We start from the raw sequence: 9,999 nt of genomic DNA, 5'->3' as shown, positions 1-9,999 counted from the left end.
GAAGGGAAGGGAAGGGAAGGGAAGGGAAGGGAAGGGAAGGGAAGGGAAGGGAAGGGAAGGGACCATTGATCAAGGTAAAGATCTGATTCAAAAGGGTATGTGGCTTGCATGGACATAGCAGCAATTCAGCTTAAGTGTGGCTCAGACAGGGATTAGGTGTGACAATCTCAGTTTAAAGATTACTCCTGAGTAAAAGCTGTAGGGAGCCTTCCCTTAATATAGTCTTTATAGGCAGTGTACACATAGTTCAGTAATATATTCTGATTAGTTTTTGATGTCCCCTCAAATTCAGGAAAGATATGATGATGTCTTAATGAGGGATCCTCAGATACTATGTCAAACACTGCCTGTAAAATTCCTGATTTTAAAGATTTAGATGACATTCTTGGATACTCCCTGTTCACATGAAATACAATATTTTAGCACTAAAATTTTCTTTAGTAAGCTGTACTGGTTCTTAGCACCTTCTTGGCTGTGGTGTTGAATTTTGCACTGGTATGTACTATAGAACTTTTTTATATTGGATTTTTTAAAAGTAACAACAAAACAGCATTTTATGATGAGATGCTGAGACTTCCATGAGTTTTTCAGACAAACAGTCTTTCTACCCTTACTCAGCCCATTTAGTATTGCCATGAAAAAAGCAGGAGCAAACAAGGAGGACAACAATAACTCTTCCTTACATATATTGGCCGTCAATCACCATTTTCAGCAGAATTGCTTCTGATGAAATCTGAGCTTGTTTTTGAAGTATCTCAGATTTGATTTTGTTGTTGACAAGAACAATGACAGGAGGTTGATGTGGTCCTACTTTATTACGAAGTATTGTTCAAAAGTCATTATAGTGAACCTGCTTATCAGTACAAAAAGATCTTCCTTTTATTTCTTTATGAAAATGAAGGTTGAAGTCATATATATGTATGTATGTAAGTATGCACGTATACTTATACAATAATTTCTCACCACACCTCACAACTGAAATTACAGGATCTGAGACACTGGAATCTCTCGCTTTCTCCAACAAACCACTTTCTTATTCAGCTCATTATTCTATGTCTATCTCAACAATTCTAATATAATAACAATAATAATCACAGCTAAAAAAGAAATAATAATAATTTCTGCTGGCACACCGACATCAAAAAAAAAAAAAAAAAAAAGCAAAGAAACAAAGTTCCACAAACTTTTATCTCCACTTGTTCAACTTATGCAATCTTGAACAAAAGTTTTATTTTTCAAATATATTTAATTTAAATCTGTTTTCCTATTTAGATAAAACAGGGAAGTTGTCACTGCACCGAGCCTGTCTGAATTTAAGAAGAGATTGGACTGTGCACTTAGTCACATGGTCTGAACTTTTGGGTAGACCTGTGCGGTGTCAAGAGTTGGACTTGATGATCCTTACGGGTCCCTTCCAACTCAGGATATTCTATGATTCTATGATTCTATGATTTAGAAACACAATCTTCATCATAATGTGAATTGATGAAGATTAATATTAAACATGCAATATCCAGTGTTAACTATCATATGTGAGAAAAACTCTTTCAATGATGTCTTTTTTACTTAAATGAAGCAATAGTGGCTTTCTAAACTAGGAAATACATAAAAATGCCTTGTTGCCAAAGAAATTACAATGACTGATAAGTCAGATACAGGCATGATCAACGTAAGATAGTTAATGAAAGAGACTCTAGAAACGGCATATATTATGAATAGTACCCTAACTCAATAGTGACTTATCCTTCCTTTCGCTTGTATTCCCTATTTAGCTTTGTTTAATAATAATGAATACAAGTCGGTCTACAGATTAATTTCTACAGAATTTCAAAAGACTTTCAGAAGTAAGCTCTAATGATGAAATGTGGACTGAAGTAGATCCTTTGAAACATTTTTTTAATGTACTGTTGCAAAGATAGGAGATGTACTTTAATGTTGGCTTTGCAACATTCTTCACTAATAAATATTACTGTATTCCTATATTAACTCAGGTGACAGGCTGTCCATGAAAAAAGTAAACTGGCAGAGCTATTTTCTTGCAGATCACATATATGCTGAATGTGTGATGAAAAGGTGAATACAAAGTGTATCACTCATATTTTAACCGGAATTTTAAAGAAGGTTTTCTACTTTAATGAAGGTAGATGACTACTATTAATAAAGGTATAGTAGATATATATGGAGATTACCCCAAATTATATGAATTACTTTGGTAGATCTGTATATGTGTAAAAAGAAGAAACAGATAAGTAGGTGGATAGATAGACAGGGACAAGACAGGTAGAAGAAGAGACAGAGACAGATAGATAGATTTATACAGATGACACATTTAAGGAGAAAAAATGAGAAATTTTATGGATATATTTTGTTTAAAAGAAATATTTTATGTTTTATTTAGAATATCATATAGTTAGTATTTTCCATTATATATATATATATCATTCAATATAATAAATAAAAATAATAAACCATTCCAGAATAAATTTAATAGTTTGGCCGCCTCTTTCACAATATTATTAAATCACTTTACACTGCATTCCATACTACAGTATTTGTCAAGATTTTCAGTGAAGATGTTGCAGATGTTGTGTTATGTAATTCCCACAGTAGAATACTATTGTAGCTGAAAACAATGGATACTCGTTACAGCTTCCCCTAAAATTAAGATATTGGTTCAGCAATCTATATGAATCCATATGCATTATAAAATACAATACGCCGTTTTACAGATTGCCAGATTTAGATCTGGAAGTTTATTTATATTTTCCTTATTTTTTAAGTGTCACATTACAATACCACATTACTGATGTATCATTTGGAACAATCGGAAAATGGGAAATAGACATCCTTGAAAATAACATAGTTGATGTGAAGTACCAAAATTGCTAGTAATTTTTCACAATTATACAAATTACTAGAACGTCAAGAAGAGAATTATGATTCAAAACTGCAGCAGTAATTTCCATATTAATAAAACAACAGAACAAGAAAGGGAAACAGGAGAAAGGAAAGGGAAAACAGGAGAAAGGGAAGCAGAAAAGGAAGAGGAAGAGGAAGGGGAAGGGAAAGGGGAAGTGGAAAATTAAGGGGAAGGGGGGGTGGAGGGGAAGGGAATGGGAGAGGAAAGGAAGAGAAGGGAAGGAAAGAGATAGTGAATCTGAGAGGGATGGGTATCAAATGATACTCATTTTTTGCTGAAAGTTTGTTAAATATGCATTTTATATGTTAAATAATATAAAAAATACTAAAATGTTTTATTCATGCAATTGTCACATTCTACTCCCCTAATGCTCTTGTTCAAACAATCCTTTGTATGCTATTACTTGTTTGTCTTCCTGTGGAACAACTATTAATACTTTGAATGAATTAAAGATTTATCATACTTTAATGAAAAGTGCTATATTATTCTGAAATGTGGTGTGTGATGTTATTTGTTACTCCTAATTTTGTACTTACATTAGTAAGAAGTGTTGAATGAAACATGAGGAAAAAAAGTGAGAGCACTACTCGTATTTTAAAATAATGCAGAAAACATATTGAACATTTAACATGTGGATTTTATTAGTATTAGTATCACCTGTTTTGTGAAGATACAATACTTAAACTGCATTCGTAATTGAAATCACTGGATAGTACTGGATCAAGCTATTGGTTGGTGTTTGTATTCTGATGATAACAGAAACCAAGAAATGGCATACACCTCGAAGATCTGTATTCAGAACATTGAATAAGTGTTTAATCCCAATAAAATAAAAATGAGTGTCTTTTTCCGTTGCTTGTAATCTGAATGAAGAAACAAGTATTATCAAAGGTGACAAAAACAAAAAACAAAACAAAACAAAAAAAACAATCAGAACTTAACAGTGTTTTGGTTTCAAAGAGCGTTTCTTCCTCCATTTCTTGGCTTGTTTGGCAGTTGGTGAGCTCAGTAAACATTGTTGGCATGAGTAATATGTAAGTTATGTTTTGTTAGGGGTACTTGGGAGAAAAGGGGAGGCATACTGCTGCTGAGAAGACTGAACTTTTTTTTAATTTAATTTTATTTATTTTTTTCATTACGTAAATTAAGCTCTGAATGACTTGGAAGGCATACAAGGAGGCAGATGATCATCTCCTTTGCAAATACACTCATTCACATAACCCATAGTAAAAAGTAACAGACACATCCCAAGCATGAAGTAAAATAGCAGAAAGGGACAAAGACTTAAAGACTTGAAACAAGATGAAAATTGTGTATCTGATTGTGTTAATGTTCATAATTATGGTTATTAGTATATGGGAGAGTGGGACTCTCAGAGTGGAAGAAGTAAATGAAGATGAAAGGTATGTATATTTCTATGTCTCATGTGCCAGATTTTTTCTAGAAGTAGATCTTAAAGCATGGAAAGTACAGAGAGAAATAAGTAGCTATATATTAACAGCAACAACAACAAAATTGCTTAGCAGAAAAATAAATCAATTTTATTTGTGTCTATTTACAGAGTACCCATCGCTAGCACTCAAGTCTTCAGTCACTCAAGTTTTTAGTAAAATATTCCAACCATAAAGTTAAAACACATAGTGGAAAAGCTCGTAAAGTATTTGCTAAAATCTCAAAATTTAAATTAATTTAAAGGATGTCTATATTTTGTCTTTCTATTCTCACCGTACTAACCAACTCAAAACTCACAGAGATTCCATACTTCAGAATATAATCTTGTTTACTGCTTACATCACAGTATTAAAACTGCAGAACAGCCTAATTTATTTAAAGAGAAAGAAAGTGCCACCTAGTTTTATAAGGAAACCATTAAGAGCTCAGACAGCTAGGTCATAAGAATCATCTTTTACCAACAGATGTGTTTTAAAAGCAAAACAGTTCCCAGAGGGCATTATAAAATATGCCACTACAACAAAAATTGAATGTTAAATCACTATCTGTAATGTTATTGGTCCTATATAAGACTCCTGAATAAATTACTGTGTGCAGAATAATATGTTAAAAAAATAAAATATATTTCTAAAATGCCGAATAGTTAAAACAACAAATAAAAAGTGGAGAATAAATTTGGTATAAAATACATTCCTTGCTTTATTGGGTTTTCATGACAATGATTTAGTAGCAGGGGGACTGCAGGGGTGGCTTCTGTGAGAAGTCCAGAAGCTGCCCCATGTCAGATCAGAGCCAGTTCCAACTGGCTCCAAAGAGACCTGCTTATGCCAGAGCCAAAACAATGAGCGACACTGTTTGTGCTTCTGTTAGCACAGATTTAAGAAAGAGAACAAACAAACAAAAAATGCTGCACAACAACACCTGGGAGATTGAGGAGTGAGAGCCAGCCCTGCAGACACCAAGGTCAGTGCAGAAGGAATGCAGGAGGTGCTCCAGGTGCCAGAGAAAAAGAATATTTGCAGAATGTGGAGAGGCCCATAGCAGAGCAGGTTGTACCCCTGAAGCCCATGGGGGTACGTACTATGGCAGAGCTGATCTCCACACTGTGGAGAAGCCCATGGTGGAGCAGGTGGATATGTCCTGAAGGAGGCTGTGACCCATAGAGAGCCCCTGCAGGAGCAGACTCTGTGCTGGACTATCAGCCTGTGTAGAGGAGCCATGTAGGAGCAGGGGGACCCATGTTGGAGCAGTTTGCTCCTAATGGATAAAACCTGTGGTACAGATACATATTGGAGCATCTCCTGAAGAGCTGCTGCCTGTGGGACACCCATGAAGGATTAGTTTGAGAAGGACAGCATCCTGTGGGAGTGAAGCCACGTGGAGCAGGGGAAAAGAGTAATTGTGAAAGAGCGGCAGAGGAGCACTATAGACTGACCATAGCCCCCATTCCCCAGTCCCCATTCCCCTACACCACTCAGGAAGAGGAGGTGGAAGAGGGTGGAAGGAGATAAGGTGTTTTATTTTCCTTTTAGTTTCTCACTGTTCTAGTCTGTTAGTGATAAGCAACAAATTATATTAATCTCTCTATGCTGAGTCTGTTTTATCCACGATGGTGATTGGTGAGTGATCTCCCTATCCTTATCTCAATGGTGGAATCCTTTTCCATCATATTTTCTCCCCTTTTCCCTTTGAGGATGTGGAGTGAGAGAGTGGATGTGGTGGAGTTCAGCTGCCCAGCAGGGGAAAAACACCACAGTTTCAATACAGAACAAAAAGTTAAATTTCTTTATCATTAATTAGTGACAGAGATGGACAAGTGTTTAATGATTATCAGATTTAAAATGTAGTTATCATCTAGCTGAAAATTTAATTTCCACCCCAAATTATAAAAATAACTTACCTTCATTCGGATATAGGTGAAATAATAAAGTTCCTCATAAACTGATGAAAATCCAAGTTATCATAACATTTTTCAGTTTATCCTGTAGACATTTCATCTTTATTGCTGGGTAGCTGTACTGGGTCTGGCTGGGATGTTAACTCTCTCTGCAACAGCCCATACAGTGCTGCGCTCTGCACTTGTAGCTAGAACAGCAGTGGTATCACACCGGTGTTGTGTCTGCTGCTGAGCAGTGCTGGCACAGCATCAGGACTCTCTCTAACCCTCCTAGGAGGTGGGCAAAAAAGTGAGAAAGAAACATCACCAGGGCAGCTGACCTAAACCAACCAACCTAAACCATACCATATGATGTCACACTCAGCAATAAAAGGTGGAAAATGGAAGAAGAAGGGAGGGGTGGGCTCTCGTTGTGAAAACTTCTGTCCTCCTCCCAAACACCGGCTACGTGCGTTGAGGCCCTGCTTCAAGGACATGGTCAAGCATCGCTCATTTGTGGGAAGTAGAGAGTAATTTCTTTCCTCTGCACTTCCACATAGCCTTTCCTTGTTTTGTTTTATTATTCTCTTTCCCCCTCCCTCTTCCCCTTTCCCTTTTTTCCCTTTAGTTGAATTGGTTAACTAATAATATTTCCTTAATAATATTTTTTCTCTTTAATTAAATTATCCTTATCTCAACCCTTGAGTTGTTCTTTCCTTTATTTCTTCCCCTCCTCATCTGTGGTTGTGGTGTTCAGTTGCTTAGCACAATAAAACCACCACAGTAGTATTTCAGGCTGTGTACCTACTCTTGTATTTCATACATGCAACATAGTGATTCCACTCAAACTGAGCATATCCTTTCCAAAATTGGACAGTGTAGATCTACTTTCTCTCTTCATTTAATGCAACTCCAATTCATTTTCAAATATGATCCTCTTTGATTCCAAGACTTTCCAAAATATGCAGATGAAACTTGTAGTAAAACTTTGTTAATTTGTCTTAGAGTGCACTGGAATGAATAACAAGAAATATAATGCAGTTAATGAAAGTTTTTCTTATTGTCAGTGGATTATCCTTGGCTGGCTGCCAGTGAGAGCTTCTCTATCATGTTCCTCAACAGGTCATAGGGAGAAAAGATGGAAAACCTTGCGGATTGAGATAAAGATGGAGAAATTGCTTACCAATTGCCAACATGTTCAGACCAGATTTAGCATGGATAAAATTAATATACTTAATAAGTAATTAAAATAGGTAAGGATAGAGAGGACCAAAGACAAAAATTAACACCCCACATCCCCTCTCCTCCCCTAAACTAACAAAACTCCCCTTGAACTAAAAAAACCTCCATGCACCTTCTTCCACCTTCTTCCACCTCCTCCCCTGAAGTAGCACAGGGGAACACAGGAATGGGGGTTGTGGTCAATTTATAGCACTTTCTCTCTGCCACTCCTTTTCGGGGCACTCTCTGCCCCTGCTCCAGCATGGGGTCCCTCCCACAGGATTCTGTCCTTCCCAAACTGATCCTACATGGGCTTCCCACAGGTAACAGCCCTTCAGGAACTGTTCCCACATGGGTCCATACCACGGGGTCCATCCATCAGGAGCAAACTGCTCCAACATTTGTCCCCCATGGGTGGCAGGTGCTCACCTGCTGCTGCATAGCTCCATGCGTTACAGATCCGGCTCAGAGTATGTTCTAGCGGGGGCTCTCCATGAGCTGCAGCCTCCTGCAGGCCAGATCCAGATGCTCCATCATGGGCTCCTCCGTGGGCTACCATGTGGAGATCTGCTCCACTGTGGGACCCATGGGCTGCAGGGGGACAGCCTGCTCCACCAGGGGCCTCTCCACAGGCCCCAGGTGAACTTCTGCTCCAGCATGTGGAGCACCTCTTGCCCTCCTTCTGCACTGACCTTAGTGTCTGCAGGGCTGTTTCTCACTCTGTGGAAGACAACATTTATGCTCTGTCTCAAACCCTGTTTGCAGAGTTTCCTGCCTAGCAACACAGACCAACCTATCCCTATAGCTAGCACATCTTTTTGTGATTGGCTGGCGGCTGACATTACAATATGTGAGAGGCATGTGATACTGGGGGTCTCCCAGCCCAGTAGCAGTAGTCTAGAGGCCTTTTGACATCACAATATGCAAAGTATATGAGATGTATTATCAGGCTGTTAATTTTACACCAAACACCATGTGCTAGAATTAGTTTAGAATCAGGAGTGACCTTGGAAATTCTTTAGGAATTAAAGTATGGGTACAGATAACCCTGTTTATAACAAGTTTATTTAACACTAGAATATGCCATTAGCATCTTTGGAACTCTACAGCATGCTCACAGTACCTAAAATCAATAATTTTTATGTCAAAACCCCTTGACCATGTTGTTGTTTGGCAAACATATTTGCAATTTTTAAATTACCTTTGTAATTAATATTCTATAGAATCACAGAATCATATAATATTCCATGTTGAAAGGGACCTACAAGGATCATCGAGTCCAACTCCTGGCCCCACACAGGACCACCTAAAAATCAAACCACATATCTGAGAGTGTTGTCCAAATACTTCCTGAACTTCCACAGCTTAGTGCTGAGAACGGTTCTATGGGAAGCCTGTGCTTATGCCTATGGTGCCTGACCAGGAATGTCTGAATACCATTTTCTTGGGTCCTATTGCTAGTCATTAGAGAGAAGAGATCAACACCTGCCCCTCTGCTCTCCCTCATGAGGAAGTTGTAGACTGTGATGAGGTCACCCCTCTGTCTCCTCTTCTCTCAGTTGAACAAACCAAGTTACTTCAGCAGCTCTTCATACAGCATCCCCTCCAGAACTTTCACCATTTTTTTGTAGCCCTTCTTTGGACACTCTCTAATGGTTCTATGACTCTCTTATTTTGTGGCTCCCAAAACTGCACACAGTACTCAAGATGAGACCACAGCAGTGCAGAGTAGAAGGGGACAATCATTTCCCTTAATTGTTTAGCAATGCTGTGCTCGATGCATCCCAGGATATGATTGGCATTCCTGTCTGCCAGAAAAAACTGTTGACTCATATTAAACTTGCTATTGACTGAAATCCTCAGATCCCTTTCTGCTGGGCTGCTCTCCAGTCTACTGTTCCCCAGCCTGGATGTATAGCCAGGATTGCCCCATCAAAGGTGCAGAATATGGAACTTGCTCGTGTTGAACTTCATATTGTTGGGGATTGCCCAGTACTCTATTGTGTCAAGATCTCTGCCAGGCCTCTCTACCCTTGATGGAATCAACAGCTCTGTTAAGGAGTATCATCAGCAAACTTAGCATACCTGCTAGTTCTGCAAACAAGTCATTTCTGAAAACATTGAAGATATATATATGTAACTGTTATTAATAAAGATGTACCTTAGACCCTCATTCTTTCACCAGTTACTCCAATGTCTTCTGTCAGAGAACAGAGGAAAACTTTGTGATAGTTATAAAACCAAGAAGTCTTTTTCTCTGCTCATTAAAGCAAACAAACAAACAAAAAGAAAACACGCTGCAAACAAAAGTACTTTCCACCTTAATTTCCGCCTTGATTTCCACCCTCCTTCAGCAGAGATTTTTGAGTGCCTATAGATTTCTTTTCCATTTGTTTTCCATTTCCATCCTGTTATTCTCAAAAAAAAAAAAAAAAAAAATCAATATAAATCAAGTAATATATATATTAACTTCCAAGAATATTTCCTACAGACAGGGTTTTTTTTTTTTTTTTTTTGTTCATTACCGGCT

General features: G+C 37.9%; 1 long non-coding RNA gene across 1 annotated transcript in view; it reads right to left on the bottom strand.

Moving 5' to 3' along the window:
- The window catches only part of LOC118163238, a 21,189-nt gene that overhangs the window by 3,211 nt on the left and 7,979 nt on the right, over positions 1-9,999 (bottom strand). Inside the window, exon 2 of the long non-coding RNA XR_004748938.1 lies at positions 6,526-6,530. This is a non-coding gene — a long non-coding RNA (uncharacterized LOC118163238). The remainder of the gene's footprint in view (positions 1-6,525; positions 6,531-9,999) is intronic.

This window comes from Oxyura jamaicensis, chromosome 1 (genome assembly GCF_011077185.1).
Source record: "Oxyura jamaicensis isolate SHBP4307 breed ruddy duck chromosome 1, BPBGC_Ojam_1.0, whole genome shotgun sequence".
NCBI lineage: Eukaryota > Metazoa > Chordata > Aves > Anseriformes > Anatidae > Oxyura > Oxyura jamaicensis.
The sequence above is the reverse complement of the archived record's forward strand: the minus strand, read 5'-3'. Positions and strand labels throughout refer to the sequence as shown.